This window comes from Mixophyes fleayi, chromosome 6 (assembly GCF_038048845.1).
Source record: "Mixophyes fleayi isolate aMixFle1 chromosome 6, aMixFle1.hap1, whole genome shotgun sequence".
NCBI classification, from domain to species: domain Eukaryota; kingdom Metazoa; phylum Chordata; class Amphibia; order Anura; family Limnodynastidae; genus Mixophyes; species Mixophyes fleayi.
In genome coordinates this window covers 132040180-132059340 of record NC_134407.1, presented here as the reverse complement: position 1 = coordinate 132059340, position 19161 = coordinate 132040180, and positions in this window count along the sequence as shown.

Sequence of the window (19161 nt, the reverse complement as noted above, 5' to 3'; positions counted from 1 at the left end):
AGTAGCCTGCAGCAGAGCCCAGCAGCATCATTGTGCCCAAGGAAAGTGTCCCTGCACCAGCCTGGATGTCAGCACCGCTGTGAGGAGGTGTTGTTTGTGCCCGCGCGGCAGGCCCAAGATGGGGAACAGGCCACACCGATAGTGATGACCGCAGCGATGAGGACAGTGTGCCCTGGAGCAGATGGGTCAGACGGTTGGCAGCTGAGTCTCTCGTCCCTGCAAATGATGGTGTTTGGGGTGTTGCAACTCTCGGTTTAAGGGAAGAAACACTGTGCAGTGCAATGGAGCTCCAATGGTGTGCTACCATTCAGAGTAGCCACCTTGGCTATGCACCCATGAGTTACTATTTTTATTTTACAAATGTCAAGTGTGTGAGGGGATAGAAAGTGAGAATTGGGGGGGGGGGGGGCAGTAGTCTGAAGCTTTGCCTAGAGTGTCGAGAAACCTTGCCCCAGCCCTGCAGCTATCTCTCACGTCTAGACAAGTTCAAGACAGCTACAGATGGATTCTCAAACCAGTTAAAATTTATGACGGATTACAAGATTTGAGATTTTATTCAAGACAATCTGTATATGAACAAACTGATTTGCAAATTATCCAGCTGGTTGATGCACGTTTGAGCTTAAATTTATACAATTTCGAACCAGTACAAAATCTCTAGTAGCATCCTAATAGTACTGCCATTATATCCCTGCTGGACTTTAATTTTTATTTTTGCAATCTCTGGGGCTCCATGTGACATGAGATTTGATCATTACCTAAAAGTAACTTTTTTCATTAGGCATAAAACTATTGTGGAGATTGATTTCCACTAATCTGTGAATCCAGAAGAAGAAGGAGCCCAATTTTTTTTGCAGGCTTCCAGTACAGGGACTCCTATTGAGTAGGTGGGGAATAAATTGCAGACAAGAGCGGAAGGAATAGCAGCGGCTCCCCCGCTACCACATCGGATCCCAGTCTCTCTATCACCGGACATGGTTCCGGTGGTTATTTTGGATTTCACAGCCACCTGAAGCAGATTATTCTTTTGCACCAAAACTGTGTCAAGGCTGTTGGCCACCACAGGAAACAGACACACCTGCACTCCCTATCTTGGTTGTCACAGTGAGTTAATTTTATAACTGGCAATTCAATCTGCCATTACTAACATTTCATTGGTGGGAACTTCTGCCATTTTGGCCACAGTATACTGCAAACATCTTACTTTGCATGCTATAACTCTGATTACTATGCCTTGATATATATTCAAAATGTAAAGGCTCCCTCACCAGACCAGCCCCCACAATCACAACCTACACCAGAATAACAACCAAACTTTCCGGTATGATTTGGGAGAAAAAGGAGCAAACAGGAGCTAAAGTTACCACTTAAATGCATCATGGATAAATTTGTTAGCACGCCAGCAGTGTCTAAGCAGCAACTTTCCAAAATCGAATGAAGAAGGGGTAACCCTAACAGTACTTTGAATATTAAAGTGACAAACTGACCCACATGAACTCACTCTTTATCACATCCCTACTGACTCTATGCTTTCTACAGATAGCCATGTTCCTGCTGTAGCCCCCCCCCCCCCAATCTCATATGATGAAGTTGTCAGTGAGATTAAAGAAATCATGAATGCAAAAATAGGCCAAAAAGCTTACAGTCACTATACAGGACCTATGACATTCATAGTCCAAAGACGGACAAGACAGGTGTGTACTCTCTCCCCTTTGTTATTTGTCTTGGCGTTAGATCCTCTAGCGATTACACTCTAGAGACAACACCTCTTACACAGGAATCCGGGTTGGCAATTGTGACTCTAAGTTAGCACTATTCGCTGATGATATGCTGTTGTTGGTGCCTAAGCTTGGGTATATTATACAGTACTATGAGAAAGTCAGATATCTGCAGAAGTTGTAATCAGCTTGTTTTTTTGCTGCAAAAAGTTAGGCACCATAATTTGGGAAAATGGGTGCCTTCTCCTTTTCCAAAACTATTTCGCAGAGGTTACTAGATTGCTACAAGCAAAATATTTGCTCTAATATATACAGCCCATCTCCGTCTATTTCAGGGTAAAGACTATAAAGATTTCATGAATGTGGATGACTCAGGCTCTTTCTTGGATGAAGAAGAAGCGTCCACAACGCTGACTACAACTTCTGCAGATATCTGACTTTCTCATAGTACTGTATAATATACACAAGTCATGGCCAATGGCCATATTTCTATGATGCACTCTTTGCCCCATAATCGAGAGCAGCCTTGCTTCACTTGCTGAAAGCACTAATCCCGACCACTATCCAGCGTAAAGTGCTGTTTACCCATACTTATAGGACCTCTAAAAAGTACTGCTGTGACACCGACCACACTAAATACATTACTTTTTGGGGAAACCCTGCCTTTACCCCCCTGTCTAGACAACATCCCTTTCCTCAAATGGATGAAAAAGAAGACAGCTGCCATAAAAGATATTTTTGATCTGGGAGGCACCTTGTATACCTTTAGACAACTCAGGGAGTATTCCAGCCTCTACTGCCTCCTCCACACAGCATTCCTCCTTCTGCCCTCCCTGTTGGCCCTCCTTCATCCACAGTGGTCCATATGCTGGACTACTTGCATCCCTCCACATCCCAGTCCAGAGACATTTACTCACAGGGGATTAACCCCTTAGCATCCTCCACCCCCCTATCTTTTTTATGTGTCTACATTCACCCCCAACCCACAGGACAGTCTTGCCCTCCCCTTCCATCCACTCTTTCCTTGGATCAATATTTTCCACCACTTTGCTGGGCAACACAACAACCACCCCATTGACCCCCTGTGGGCCTCCTCAACAGGCTCTTTTCCCCCTTTCCCCACAAGCCCCATTTTTCCTGTTTTCCAGCTCTCACCCACATCAGTGGCATACCCAACCCTCACCTTCTGCCACTTGCTCCCTTTACGCTTCCCCCCAGCGGACTTTCTTTCCACCACCTCCCCCATCCATGCTCATTCTACCACTCACAGGATTACCCATATTGGAGACAGACAGGCTTCCCTTCTAACGCTTACCCCACCCCTCACAACATGCGCCTGCCCCTTACCCATTTTTCACAGCGCCTTCAAGAGGCCACATCAGCATCCCAGGACTTCCATTTCATCCATGAACTCCGATCGCCTCCCCCCAAAGCATTTCACTGCCCACAGTGCAGCCTGAACAGGGAGGTGGATAGTGAGGGACATCTCGGGGGTCCATCTCACCGCGTAGCCCCTGCGTATTTAAGCGGCTGTCAGACAGCCATGTCTGTATTGCTCGAAGTTGCAGTTTCTAATTCCCCTTTATCTCCAGATTTGCAAATCATCGGGGGTTATTTCGAAAACAATGAGGCAGAGATCCCGCAGGAACAAGGGCAATCCGGTAATGGCTCTGGATTTATCATAGGAGGCCGCAGTGGTTTCAGGAGTTCGGGCGCATGGTGAGTATGAGAGTTTTGCATATGTGGGTAAGTCAGGTTCCAACTCCGAGGTTCTGACCACAGAGGATGATTCCTCGAGATAAGAGCACACACACATCTGAAGCCTGATAGTAGACAAGTTAGGGAAAGAAGGGATCACACAGCCGAGATAATTCTCCCAGGTGTGCCAACATGGTTTTTTTTTACTGAATAAGCACTAGCTCATGACAAAAAAAGTTACCAAGGTATTTACATGGACATTTTTATTACTAAGAATGGGAAGGCAAAGCTGGCGCAGGCTAAAACTAAACTTGGAGTGGAGAAGAGTCAGTTAAGACATATAACAATTGGAGGTCAGGCATTCTTTTTCGCCACTGCATATTTGATAACTAGGCCTGATGAAAATCAGACAATAAATAACTAGGCCTAATAAAAATCAGGAATTATTAAAGTACATGCACATGATCCATGAGATGCAGACGGCATGTAGAAACATTACGATGAAGAATTCCTTAAGAAAGTAGATGCGGCGGCTAGTGTTCCATTTGGTCTCATAGATATAGAAATCTGGATGGCGGTATAGCAATCCAACATGGCCAGTCATTTCTCACCAGGTTCTGCAAAAGATTTAGCATCCAATATGGCATGCTTATCCTTTCTCGGATGGAACAAATGTTTTGATTTAAATAATTCCCAATGCAACAGGGGACATCAGTGCAGGTTTAAGCACGCTTGCCTGCAATGTGGCAGACGCCACCCAGCTAAGGACTGTTCACGTGGGGCTGGGGCACCAACCAACGTTTGAGCACCTCCAAAGGTCCCTGATAAGTAAAACCACTTCCCCTGTTCCGCTGGAAGCTCCAATTGTACCAGATCGGGACGTGGCCGAATTATTATCCTGGGGTTTTCGGGAAGGTTTTAGGAGGGAATGTGTTGGCATAGCATTCAGTGGGTGATCTTTAGTCTGATAGACAACGGACAGGTCCCTGACATTCTCATTATACATTTAGCAGGCAACGACTTGGGTAAGAGGAAGACTATCGACTTGATCATTAGGATTATTGACAATCCGCGTGTCTTGGTGCTTAAATGTCCCGGCATAAAAGTCTGTTGGTTGGATATCATTCCTAGACTTCATTGGAGGGTTGACCACGGCGGGCTGGTCATAGATAGCATAAGACGACAGGTCAACCACTCAGTGAATAAATTTCTGAAGGCATCCATGGTATGGTCGATACAGTACCCTGACAATAAATTCTGCCACCCGCATTTTTATAGGCCCAATGGGGTAAACTTCACGGATGTATGTTTAGGCTTGTTAATCTGGCGGATCTTTGGGTGGCATTCTAGTGTCTTATGATAGCAGGTTCTCTGTCATTTAGGGGACACCATCATTGGCGGGAAAGCAGTATAGCCAGCGGTTTAATACATGGGCATAAGTGTTTTGTTCGGCCGCAGTAGTCTTCCTCTTTCGCTCTTGTCTCTACAAGATCACTTGTGTATGTGCCCGGGGTCATATTTGTATAAGCGTGCCTCTGAGGCGAGACGGAGTCTTTCTGATGCAATTAAAGTAGCGGTTCAGGGTCGGCTGGCCACCAAGTTTTCGTTGTTATTGACTGGTAGCTGTTACTGCATCTTCTTTTGTTGTCACTATTTTGTTATAGTAATTAAAACTGTGACCTTAGGGCACACCTGACACTCCTCAATCATTTCTATATTTCCTCACTAGAAATAAATATAGGCTCAGATACCTATATGATGATTTAAAATCAACTGACTGACCCCATACCTGGTCAAAGGTGTTAAACACGTGGCAGAAGGACATGCATGCCCTGCGAGACACAGGTCCTCTTTTAAAACAGTTTGTGCGAATAATGAATAATGAAAACCCTAATTTACAGGAAAAACATCTGAAAATGCTCAACAGGGCATATTTCTGAATGCTTGTTTCAGTGTGTCCTTACAACAGAATCAAAATGTCCTCTTGTTTGTGAATCTTTAGGCTTGGTTGCCACATTTTCCCACAGTTAACATCAAATCAATGTTAATAGTCATAGCGACTGTGGCCCAAATTTTTTTGTGGGGACACTGAATATCTGCCACTTCCCCCCTACTCTCTGAAATGGAAACTGATCTGTTAGAGGTCCTTTATTTTCACAGGAGAGCGACTCTCCCAGACATAGAGAAGGGAGAGGAAGAACTTTATATGAAATGTGGCCATACATCGAGTCTTTACCAACAGAAACCCAGGAGAGCATCATGAAAATGTTTGAATCCACAACATGGTCTCTACTTAGACAATAATAATGAGCATTGAGTATAATCGTAGGATTGGCCCACTATGATCTGTCACATGCTATTATATATTGTCATGACTACCCATACATTTCCCCATTCCTATATTTGAATCTTGCAAACCAATGTGCACCCCTCTATTACACACACCCTTCTGATATCTTATCTCCCCTAGCTTGATGTCCTGCAATCTTAATGTTATATTATTTATCCTGTACAACCCTGCTGGTTGGTCTATTTATTGTTTTTATATTTTCTACTCTGGACATTAACATAATGTTATAAAATTATTACATGGAAAGTGGAACATGTTGGAACTTCGTACAAATACCCCATACATTGTAAAAAAAAATAAAAAAAAAAGATTTTTACAAAAAATGCAACAACAAAAACAAGGACTTCCTATAAAAAAGAGGACTTACAGGAACCATTCATCAGTGACTTTAAGTCACAAGGATATCTGATAAAATAAATAGTCCTGTAATACTGCTACAAAGAATATAATTAAAATATGATACAGAATAGATAAAATTCTAGCACACGTATACAGGCTTAAACAATGCAATCAGAATTAAAGCATAACAAATGTAACACACTAGTCTAATAAAAATTGTTTCCACAACTTATTCGATAACATTTTTATTAAAAATATACTTAATTTTGGGCCAGCAGCAGTTATGAAGTGTGGTCTATCCAGTGTAACGTCACTACACAGTTGGGAAGGGATTTTTATGAAATACTAAACATTTCTTTATTAGACTTTACATCTCCTGAGATTTACAGTATGTGTGTGTTTTATAGGATATATTTCATTGGTTTCAGTCTTCATTCTGAAAGAACATAGGGTCAGTGAGGAACTTAGGTGCTTATAGGCTTGTACTCCTGGCAGTTTTACTTCTGTCAACAGTATTTCTTGGAGACAGTAACCCAGGATCAATGCTGAACACAAATGCAGAATTTCTTTTTGAATCTGAAAGTTTTCCATAGATTCAAATGCTAATTTCTTCATGTAACAAATAATTGTATAGTGTAGATTGTAAAAATGGTATAAAAGGCAATTAGCAATTTTCAGGCTTTGTGACCGATAAAATTATCAAATTACATTTGCTTGCTGATTGATTGTTTTAGTAAAAACAATCTTATAATCAAAATTATAACAGCACATGTTTCCAGGCTAAAACTGTGATATATGTGTGTTGTGATTGTTCTGAAAAAAAAGATCAAAATATGATCACTGTGTGGAAATGTTGACGCATGTTATTATCATTTTATGATCAGAATATTGTTTAGAAAAACAAAATCTGTATGTGAGTGGCTGGCTTATTTCTGGCTGTCTCCAAAATACACAGGTGGTGAAAAATTAGTAGTAATAGTGGCAATATTGCCAGTAAGCAAGCATTCAGACAGGGTGTCAGAATGCTCCAAATCCGGGTCTTGACAGTGGGCAAGGCAAGACACTGAGAACTGAAGTGCAGTTTAAAGATCTAACTGTAACTGTAATTATTTGAAGCTACCTGAGAAGCCCTTTAAGCATATCAAGCTCTGACTATTGCAACTGTCTGTTAACCGATTGACTCAATCATAGACTGTGCCCACTTCAATCTATAATGAATACCACTGCAAAGATTATTAATCTAACCAACTGGACATCTTCTGCGGCTCTGCTTTATAAGCCCATGCACTGTTTCTACTGGGACCATAACTCGTAATCACAAGGCCTCACAGTAACAGTTATTTGAAAGCTCTGCGTAGGCCACTGCTTTGCGTTGCTGAGCCAGGGCAACGCGTGAGCAGTAATTCCCTGTGTTGAGCAGGGCAGACATAGTGCATGGAGATGTATTAATGGACACTACTCACGTCTAGGCACCACAGTTGTTACACCACCTGTGAAGTCTAAAGTTCCACCCCTAGTTTCTTCCACCCAGAATCAAATTTGCAGAAAGTTATCCACAATTCTGTGCCACTCTACACAGGCAACCTCATCTGAAAGTATTTTCCCAGTTTATTCTACTCTAGTGTCAGATTCACTTACCTTCCATCTATTGTGGAAGGACTTCAGCAGGACTTCTTAAAAGTCTTCCTCTTCTCTGGAATGTGCTTCTCTTTTTCACTTGTTTCGAGGGTGCCTAAGGGAGGAGGCCTCACAAACTTCCAATCTCATCCATGCAGGGCCCTAACACTTATCAGATCCAGAGAGACAAGTACAAAACACACCAGATACTTTTGTCACCAACTGCCCTGCTGTTATATCTCAGCGTACGCACCACCTGGTGGTTCAGCCTAAGGAAAGAAGAGACATAATTACTGGTGAGTAGAGTTTCAGTTCCAAGTGGAAGAGTGTACGAAGTGGCAGTTGGGAGCATAGAGACTTCCCTCTACCCCCTTTACCGTTCCCTTAATTTATTCTGGCCTGGGCACAGGACTACCAATACTCTGGCCAGAAACAGAATTCATCTGGGTATCCCACCCACCCCTATACAGGTGAGGGCCGGTGCAAAGAAAAAGACCCACACAGGATGGTGATATTCACCAGGACTCACTCTCATCTTTCGGCACTCGTCCACAATCCATATATATGCAACTGTTATAACCGGACGATAAGAACCCAGCCCTCCCTGCAGACTGTCGGGTATCACCCACAACTATACTATCTTCAATAAAACAGGCAGTCCCTGGTCCTAACAACAGTCTATGTGACCCTGTTCCACAACACTTACAACTCACTAATACTAGGTGCTGAGTACGACTCTGCTTAATACCCACAGTTACAATACAGTAGATACTGGAAGTGTAGATGAGAAAGGGTGCACCAGGGGCCAACCTTTGATAGGGGTCTGACTCCTGGTCCCTGTCTGGGAGATTCCAGGATACTTTCTTGGGATATTTCTCTGTTACAAATAGTGACCCATTTTGGAGAGTATTTCTCCACCACCTCTGAAGTGTACACTTCAGGGGCCAGTCTAGAACAGTGCATCAACAAAGCAGGGAAATCCTGCCTGGAACTGTCAGTGGCCACTACCAGAACTCAATATAAGTTAACTCACCCCCTACATAATAAACAGCCCAGAAATTGAACCACCAGCCTGAATTGCTGGAACTCAAATTCTTGCACTCACAAAATGGAATCCACAACCTAAGCTGCAGGAACTCAATCTAAAGGTTGTGCTGCACTGCAAAACTGGTTGATCCTGTGGTCTCCTCACCGGATACAGTGAGCACTTTGTGGCAATAAGGATGCGGGTTTAACTACAACTCAAAGCACTTAGGGAGGTTCATGTAGCCTTGACTACCTCAGGAAAGGGACTACCACACCTTCTCCACTTCCTAGGAGACAGACCAGTTCCTCTGTTAGTCAGCTAAGTTTCATTCTCAATCGTATTCCCTATATGCCCTGCCAAATAACTACCAAGGGCCTTGTGTCCTGCTACCTACTGACCATCAAGGGCCTTGTGTCCTGCTACCTACTGACCATCAAAGAACCTGTACCCTGCTGCCTACCTATTAAGGGCCTGGTGCCCTACTACCTAACTACCAAGGGGCTGGTGCCCTGGCCACTGTGTCCTGGTCAGGGGCGCCAAGATGGGGGGTACTGATTACCGAGGATCAGGCATGCCAGGGGGCCTGGGCCCGCACTGCAGAGTAGCAAGATTTTTTTTTTTTTCTTTTGATAATTGTATTATTTTTCTGCTGTTTTTTCTTCCTGGTAAAGGGGGGGGGGCGATCCCTGTATAGGCTGTAAAGTTGCATACTATGCGCTGTGACAGTCTATGCAGGGACTGCACACGCTGCCTCCATCTCCATTAGGCAGTGGCAAGATAATGGTCACTGTGACTGCAGCAGTCACATGACACACAGTGCAGGCAGGCTGCTGGAAATCTTTATGTTCCTGTGTGCTGTGCTGTGGAAAAAAGGGTAAGAGAAAGGGGAGGTGTGATGGGGAGAGGGTATGTGTTATTAAAGCTGCTGTGCAGAGGGGGAGATGTGTGATTAAAGCTGCTGGGCTGAGGGGGACATGTGCAACTAAAGCTGCTGAACAGAGGGGGGCATGTGCGACTAAAGCTGCTAGGCAGAGGGGAACATGTTTTATTAAAGCTGCTAGGTTGAGGGGGACATGTGTTATTAAAGCTGCTAGGTTGAGGGGGACATAGAGGGGCATGCTTGACTAAAGCTGCTGGGCATAGAGGGACATATGTGACTAAAGCTGCTGGGCATAGAAGGGCATGTGTGACTAAAGCTGCTGGGCATAGAGGGGCATGTGTGACTAAAGCTGTTGGTCATAGAGGGGCATGTGTGATTAAAGCTGCTTGCAGAGTGTTAGGAACCCCTCCAGCCGGCACAACACAACCCGGAGTCTACTCTGCCAATCAGGTGTTCACTGGAGCCCCTGATGGTGGGGACAGACTGGGCTGCAGACTGACAGAGGGTCGTGAAGTGTGTACCGGCTGGGGAGAACCCAGGCAAGCGGAGTGAGGTCCACGCAGAGGTCAAGGGCCGGCAGCAGGTTGCAAGTCCAGTTAACAAGCCGGGGTCAAGGGTCACAGGCAAACAGGAGAAACGGTAAACAGGCCAAAGGTCAGGGTCACGGGATACACAAGCGAAGTCCAAATCCAAGCCAAGGGTCATACACGAGAGATCAGCAGAATTACAATACACAGGAACAGGAACAAGCAGGTCAGCAGACTGTGAGACAGAAGCTATAACCGGCAATGAAGTAGCAGACCTCATTGCCTTAAATAGTGAGCACAGCCAATCAGAGCCTGGCTCTGATAGTTCCCAGCCCCCCTGCACCTAATTTCATTAGCCCGCAGGCTATTAACTTTACTGAGCGCATGCGCCCGGCTTCTCACTGCCGGGATGCAGCGCTGAAGCGTCCATCCGTTGCCCCGGCTACGGCCGGGTCATGGGCGGAAGTGACGGCCGTGATGCAGGTAAGAGAGTCGCGGTGGCTGGGCACCGCCGCGGCTCGTAACAGTACCCCCCCTTGAGGAGAGGTCGAGGGAGCCCGACATCCAGGTTTCCTTGGAAATTTTTTTAAGAATTCCTTCAACTGTTTAGGCGCATATAGTCGTCTTCGCGGGACCCAGGATCGCTCCTCTAGTCCACGATTTTTCCATTGTACTAGGAAGTGTACCTGCCCCTGCACTTTTTTAGAGTCAAGAATTTTCTGGACCACAAATTTTTGTGGTGTGTTCCTTTTTCCCACAGAAAGCCCTGTAGGCTGGGATTGATTCGGGTGTAATACTGGTTTAAGTAACGAACAATGAAACGTGTTCGGGATCTTTAGTGAGCCAGGAATCTTCAATCTAAAAGCTACCGGATTGATCTGTTTGGTAATCATGAACGGACCAATAAATTTAGGGCCCAGTTTTTTACAAGGCTGTCTGAGCCTAACATTTTGAGTTGACAGCCACACTTTCTGGCCCACTTTGAATGAGCAGGTGGTATGGTGGCGATCTGAAAATTTTTTGGCCGACACTGAGGACTTTTTCAAGGAGGACTGAACTTTCCTCCAAATTACTTTCAGATCAGCAGCTGTGGAACGAATCTCTGGGATACCAGTAGATTTGAGAGAATACAGAGAATTAGACCTAGGGTGGAAACCGAAGTTACAGTAGAACGGGGAAGTCTGAGTAGATGAGTGAGATGAGTTATTGTAGGCAAACTCTGCCCAGGGCAGCAAAGAGGACCAATCATCATGGAATTCTGAGGTATAACATCGGAGGAACTGTTCAAGTGACTGGTTAACCCTTTCAGTTTGCCCGTTAAACTGAGGGTGGTATGCAGATGATAGACTGATCCTGATTCCGAGAAGGGTGCAGAAGGATTTCCAGAATTGCGCTATGAATTGTGAACCACGATCAGAAACAATATCGGAAGGAAGTCCATGGAGCCGGAAAATATGTTGTATGAAGAGAATGGCCAGATCTCGAGCTGTAGGAAACCTGGTTAATGGAATGAAATGTGCCATTTTGCTGAAAAGGTCTATCACAACATAAATAGTATTGTGTCCTGCAGAAGGTGGCAAATCAACAATAAAGTCCATGGACAAATGTGTCCAAGGTTTTGCAGGAATGGTCAGTGGAACCAATTGACCTACCGGGCAAGTCCTGGGGACTTTGTTTCTGGCACAAACCTCACATGAGAGGACATGACTCTTGACGTCAGAAGACAAGGATGGCCACCAGACCATGCGGGAAAGGATCTCCAGCGTCTTGTGGATTCCAGGGTGTCCAGCAGACCTACTATTATGCGCCTCTGCAAGAACCGCCTTCATTAGATGGACTGGAACAAAGAGACGTTGCTCCGGAGTAGTATCAGGGGCTAATCTCTGGAATCTCTGAAGTGCGATACTCAGATCCTGGGTTAACCCAGCATGGATTACGGAAGGAGGAATAATAGGCTCCGGGTTTGAAACTGGAACATGGTGTGCCAAAAAACTTCTGGACAGAGCATCTGCCCGGACATTTTTGGAACCCGGTTGATAGGTGATAAGGAAATTAAACCGGGTAAAGAATAACGACGAACGGGCCTGTCTGGGATTTAGACGTTTAGCTGATTGAATATATTGCAAGTTCTTGTGGTCGGTAATGACAGAGATCTGATGTGGAGCACCCTCCATCCAATGCCGCCACTCCTCGAAGGCCCATTTGATTGCCAATAGTTCTCTATTCCCGACATCATAATTGGCTTCTGCTGAGGAGAACTGACGGGAGAAATAGGCACATGGGTGTAGACGATTAGTATGAGGATCCTTCTGTGATAATATAGCTCAGCACCGATGTCAGAGGCGTCAACCTCAAGAACAAATGTCTTAGCTGGATCCGGGTGTCTAAGGACCTGCGTGGAGACAAAGGCTTTTTTCAGGCTTTCAAATGATGCTACTGCTTGGGGCGACCAATTAGTTGGATCCATTCCTTTATGGGTTAGGGCGACAATGGGAGCCACGATGTCCGCAAAGCCATGAATGAATCTTCTATAATAATTGGAGAAGCCCAGAAACCTCTGCACCACCTTAAGGTTGTTTGGTTGCACCCAATCCAAAATAGCCTGAACCTTAGTTGGATCCATGGAGAATCCCTCAGAAGAGATTATGTAACCTAAAAAGGATACCTTCTGCACCTCGAACTCACACTTTTCCAGCTTGGCATAAAGGTGGTTCTCTCGCAATCTTCGTAGAACTTGTTTGACGTTATTCCGATGTACGGACAAAGATCTGGAATAGATAAGGATATCATCTAAATAGACGACCACGAAACAACCGAGGAAGTCCCGAAGAACCTCATTGATCAAGTCCTGAAACACTGCAGGGGCATTGCTAAAACCAAACGGCATGACCAGATACTCGTAATGGCCAGAGTGCGTATTGAATGCTGTCTTCCACTCGTCTCCTTCCTTGATACGGATGAGGTTATATGCTCCACGAAGGTCGATTTTTGAGAAGACAGTAGCACCTCTCAACTGGTCAAATAATACTGAGATGAGCGGAAGGGGATAGGTGTTCATGATTGTGATAAGATTCAATCCCCGGTAATCGATACAGGGTCTTAGTCCTCCATCCTTTTTGGATACAAAGAAGCATCCTGCTCCTACGGGAGATTTAGATGGCCTAATGAAGCCTTTCTCCAGGTTTTCTTCAATGTATTCCTGCATGGATTTGGTCTCTGGACCAGAGAGAGAGTACAGGCGCCCCTTAGGTAACTTGGAACCAGGAATAAGCTTGATGGCACAGTCGAAGTCACAGTGTGGTGGTAAAGTGTCAGCAGCCTTCTTGGAGAACACATCCCAGAACTCGTGATACTGTGAGGGAAGCTGCTCCGGAATAGACTGAATCACCCGCAGTGGCAGTGACAAGCAGGACTGTGTACAATAAGAGCTCCACTGGACAATCTCTCAATTTACCTAGTCCATTACAGGGTTATGACGGGAAAGCCATGGGTGGCCCAGAATCAAGGGAACCGACGAACAATCAATAAGGAAGAAGGTTATTGACTCTGAATGGAGAGCTCCGATATTCAACTGTAGTGGCAGGGTCTCCCAGGAAATCTTGCCACCAGGTAACGGACTTCCATCTAGGCCACAGACAGTAATAGCAGACTTGAGTTTTACCATCGGAATTTCAGCAGCGCGGGCAAACCCGATGTCAAGGAAGTTGCCTGCGGCTCCACTATCAATGATAGCCGCCAGGTCCACAGCCGAGCACTGAACGTGAGCTGTGCAGGGATCAATACAGCATTATTCGGGGAGACAATCTGCAGACCTAGGTGAACTTTCCCCTCGTTCCCTAGGCATGCTCTTTTCCCGGCTTATTTGGGCAGGAACGGGAGAAATGGCCTTTTGTGCCACAATAGAGACATAGGCCTTGTGATCGTCTCCTGTCTCTTTCCTCAGGGGAGAGACGATATGCTCCTAATTGCATCGGTTCCTCACCATCCGTGGAAACAGGAATGAAAGCGGATGGAGGTGATGATGCCTCCTTTTCGGTTTTCCGCTCTTTAAACCTCCTGTCGATTTTAATGGAGAGGTGCATCAGATCCTCCAGAGAGGTAGGAGATGGGTATTGCACCAAAGAGTCTTTAATCTGTTCCGACAGGCGGAGACGGAACTGACTACGTAAGGCGGGGTCATTCCATCCACTATCAGGTGACCATCTACGGAATTCAGTGCAGTATTCCTCTGCCGACCGCCGGCCTTGTTTCAAGGCCCGTAGATGAGCTTCTGCGGAGGCCATTCGTTTCGGGTCATCATATAGTAGACCCAATGCCTCAAAAAAGGCATCTACGGACTGCATGGCAGGACTGGTCTGTGGCAAAGAAAAGGCCCAGGACTGGGGGTCACCTTGTAGGAGGGAAATGATAATCCCGACTCTTTGTTGCTCTGAACCGGAGGAGCGGGGTCTCAACCGGAAATAGAGCTTGCAGCTCTCCCTGAAATTCCGAAACAGGGATCTATTTCCAGAGAACTGATCCGGCAAATTCATCTTAGGTTCACAGGTGGAACTCGGAGTGGGTTGTGAAGTTTTTGCAGCTTCTTCTTGAACGGACAAACGCTCAGCCAACCCCTGGATCATTTTATACAAGGACTCAACATGGCCCACTAGGGCTTGTGCCGGAGACGGTGTGGATCCGCTTGCATCCATACCAACCTTGTCTCCGTGTGTGGGCCGGTTATAATGTTAGGAACCCCTCCAGCCGGCACAACACAGCCCGGAGTCTACTCTGCCAATCAGGTGTTCACTGGAGCCCCTGATGGTGGGGACAGACTGGGCTGCAGACTGACAGAGGGTCGTGAAGTGTGTACCGGCTGGGGAGAACCCAGGCAAGCGGAGTGAGGTCCACACAGAGGTCAAGGGCCGGTAGCAGGTTGCAAGTCCAGTTAACAAGCCGGGGTCAAGGGTCACAGGCAAACAGGAAAAACGGTAAACAGGCCAAAGGTCAGGGTCACGGGATACACAAGCGAGGTCCATATCCAAGCCAAGGGTCATACACGAGAGATCAGCAGAATTACAATACACAGGAACAGGAACAAGCAGGTCAGCAGACTGTGAGACAGAAGCTATAACCGGCAATGAGGTAGCAGACCTCATTGCCTTAAATAGTGAGCACAGCCAATCAGAGCCTGGCTCTGATAGTTCCCAGCCCCCCTGCACCTAATTTCATTAGCCAACAGGCTATTAACTTTACTGAACGCATGCGCCCAGCTTCTCACTGCCGGGACGCAGCGCTGAAGCGTCCATCCGTTGCCCCGGTAACGGCCGGGTCATGGGTGGAAGTGACGTCCCGGTCGCCATAGCGACGGCCGGGACGCAGGTAAGAGAGTCGCGGCGGCTGGGCACCACCGCGGCTCGTAACACAGAGGGCATGTGTGATTAAAGCTGCTGTGCATAGAGGGGCATGTTTGACTAAAGCTACTGGACATAGAGGGGCGAGTGTGACTAAAGCTGCTGGGCATAGAGGGGTATGTGTGATTAAAGCTGCTGAGCTAAGGGGCACATGTGCGACTAATGCTGCTGGGCAGAGGGTGACATGTTTTATGAAAGCTGCTGGGCAGAGGGGGACATGTTTTATTAAAGCTGCTGCGCTGAGGGAGACATGTGACTAAAGCTGCTGGGCATAGAGGGGCATGTGTGATTAAAGCTGCTGGGCAGACTTGAGCATGTGTGAATAAAGCTGCTAGGCAGAGGGGGACATGTGTGAATAAAGTTGCTGGGCAGAGGGTAGCATGTGTGAGTAAAGCTGCTGGGCATTTTCGTAATGACAGAGCTACAGGGCTCCGTCCCTGTGCCACGGGAACTCTGTAGCACCAAATGATTGCATCCTCTAATGCTTATATATTCCTTGCCCTGCGCTTTTCACCTCCTAGGCACACTTCCAATGACACACAGTCACACCTCCAATGGTATGGCCACACCCCTTTGGATGTTCGCTGCCGCTGTGCTGTGGCACATGAGTTTCCCTTCCAGTCGACTATAGGGTGAACCCTTGAATTTCCTGTACGGGGGCCCAATATTTCTCTTGGCGGCTCTAGTCCTGGTGAGCCACTTACTGGGACCTGGTGCTCTGTCTACTGGGTCCCAGTGCTCAATCCTCAACCAACCCCTATCTGCGACTCAGGACTTGCTGTCTGTGCCCGCTGTGCCCTCTTGTTGTCTTGGGCCTTGTGCCTGCTGTGAAAAAGCTGGGGGCTAGAGATGCCGGCAAGGACCTGGGAGAAAGGGCACCCACAAGTGCCTTACCTGGCTCCCGTCTTCTGCTGAGGTCTTCTGCATTAGCTCCCCGCATTGCCGCCGTTCCCTAAGCCAGCTGCAAGCTTCTTCTTTTCTTCTAGTTCTTTTTCGCTTCATCCCAGCCTCTTATTGGCAGGGTAGCGCTCAACCCTTACAAGGGCTTCCTGCCACTGCTCTCTGCTGCTCTCTGGCATCTTCTTTTTCTTCAAGAGTGAACATGTAATTAAATAGGGAACGACACTCAATATAGTAATTCCTTATTTTTTAATTAAGTATACAACTGCTCACATAAAGACATACAGACATAAGATTGACAAACAGTACCAATATTGTTCCTGACCTTTTCTAAATGTAGGTAAAACTATTAATATGCTGTGTTTAGTACATTAGGTCACTTATAACATAAGCAACTGCAAGATTGATGGACACACTCACTGACCATTTGCACTAACTAAATAAACCTTTCTAGTTTTCTAGTTTGCATGAGTGTTTATACTCGCATGTATAGGCGCAGAGAATCTTGGGGCAGGGGGTGGTGCAACCCAGCTTTGCCAGGCATCCTCACTTCCGAGGCCTGTAGCCATCGCTGATGAAAGACTGTATAATCCTGGCCCTCTGAAGATTGATTACTCTTCACAAAAAAGTACTTTAATTGGCGGATAGAGATAGGATAGGGGTTGTGCTGGCAGAATAGTCCAGTTTCGCCTATGTTGTAAAATTAACCCAAAAAATCCACAATCGTGGACTTTTCATTGAATGCTTTCATTATAATTATTATTATTAGTATTAATTTTTATTTATAGGGCGCCACTAGGTATCTGTAGCGCCGTACAGGGACAGACAGAAACATGATACAGGGTGAGACAGCACGGTACAGTTAACAAAAAGCACAGTAACTCAGAAGCTCAATGTACAGCTAGATGAGAGGTGAGAGCCCCCAGCGGGGTAGAGAGAGGGGTAGGAGGGCAGGAGGACCTCACGGAAGAGACAAGGAGCTGGAGAGCAGAGTTAAGGTGGTGGAGAACAGAAGGAGAGGAGGCCCTGCTCGAAGGAGCGTACAATCTAAGGGGAGGGTAGGACGGACAGAGACGCAATGGTAGGAGGAGGGAATGGGGAGAACGGAGGCAGAGACGGAGAGGGGGGAGAGGAGAATGAAAAGGAGGGAGGTAAGAGGGGGACAGGAGGGAGGGCAGGAGTGGGAGGGGGGTAGGGGGAGATACTTTAGATTATCTGTGTGCTTTACCTCTCACATAATCATTTTCTCAAATATAAAACCGTTATAAACTTGTGGGTATATTGCTACGTAATATGTTGGCGCTTTATAAATAAAAGATAATAGCAATAACCCTGTGAAGACATATATTTAATACATTTTATTATGTTTATGCATTATTTTTTTTAAATTGTTAACAAATTGATTGTGCTTATCTGAACATGCAACATGTTACATTTATAGGTACGTTTGTGTTCGTATCTTTTAATTTATATTAGTTAGTTGTTAGTAAGACACAATCTATATTAAAGAAAAATACAATAAATGACAGTAAATTCAATGTTTCTAAGCCACAAGCTATATATTAAAATGACATATATGGGAGTTGAGATTTGCATTCTTTGCAAAGTTCTTGTGCTACAATCTTCATTTTGCAAACTATTACGAATCGCACATTTCTTAATATACGTGTGGTTCGGAACGCTAAGTAAAAGAGGTATAAATAGTGTCTGTAAGCGAAAGTTGTTGGAAGCGTAATATGCATCCAACTCTACATGAAAATATGTAGAATCTTCAAAGGACTAGACCAACCTGTAGAGTATTAGAACCTTCACATTAGAACATTCACGGGGCTAGACCTACCTGAAGTCAACCAGAGTATTAGAACATTTACAAGACTATATTAACCTGCAGCCAACTATACTATTAAAACATTTACAGAACTATATATAACTTGTAGACAATAAGAGAATTAGAATTTTTACGAGAGAAAAATTAGCAGAATTAAATGAATGAGAAACAGCAACAAAATACAGTATGATAGTGAAATGTGACTTTGTGTGAAACAAATTTAATATACTCTATCTATTTATTTTTACCCTTCAAACAGTTACATAACGTACAGAAGTATATTTTTTACCAAATATTTTAGAATATTTGATGTATTATTATTATGAATCAGAGTGACAAAGCCTGGCAATAGCACTTAAATGACTACAAATATATTGTCAGATAATTTGTTTTTCTCTGGTTGCAGCAATTTTTCAGAGTCCAAGAAGTGGCGGAGGCCAAGAAAAACTCTTTTACGTCAACATTTTTCAAACACCGGAAACTACTGGGCCACTTCACAAAGCACTAAAACAATTTAGGATTGGCCACTTAACAGCGGCGACAGGAGCAAAGATTGAGGACCTGTCATGGACATGCAGATACAACAAAATGTTATAACCATGCCCTATATACAGTTAAAGTGTATGTCATTCTTTTAAAAATCACACTATTATCTGTCACATCTATAACACATTATTGATAGTTTACAGCTTTTGTGTGGGGTTTTCCACAGGCCAAAAAAAACACAGTCTTGGTCTCAAATAACCTAGAGTTGGGCTTTTAAGGCCTCATAACAGTTACGTAGCTCATTATCCCTGATTGTTCTTGAAAATGCAGGAATGTGAATTCAAGTAAAACATCATAGAGGTAACTAATAATTCTAATAGATTGTGCCAAGAGTTTTC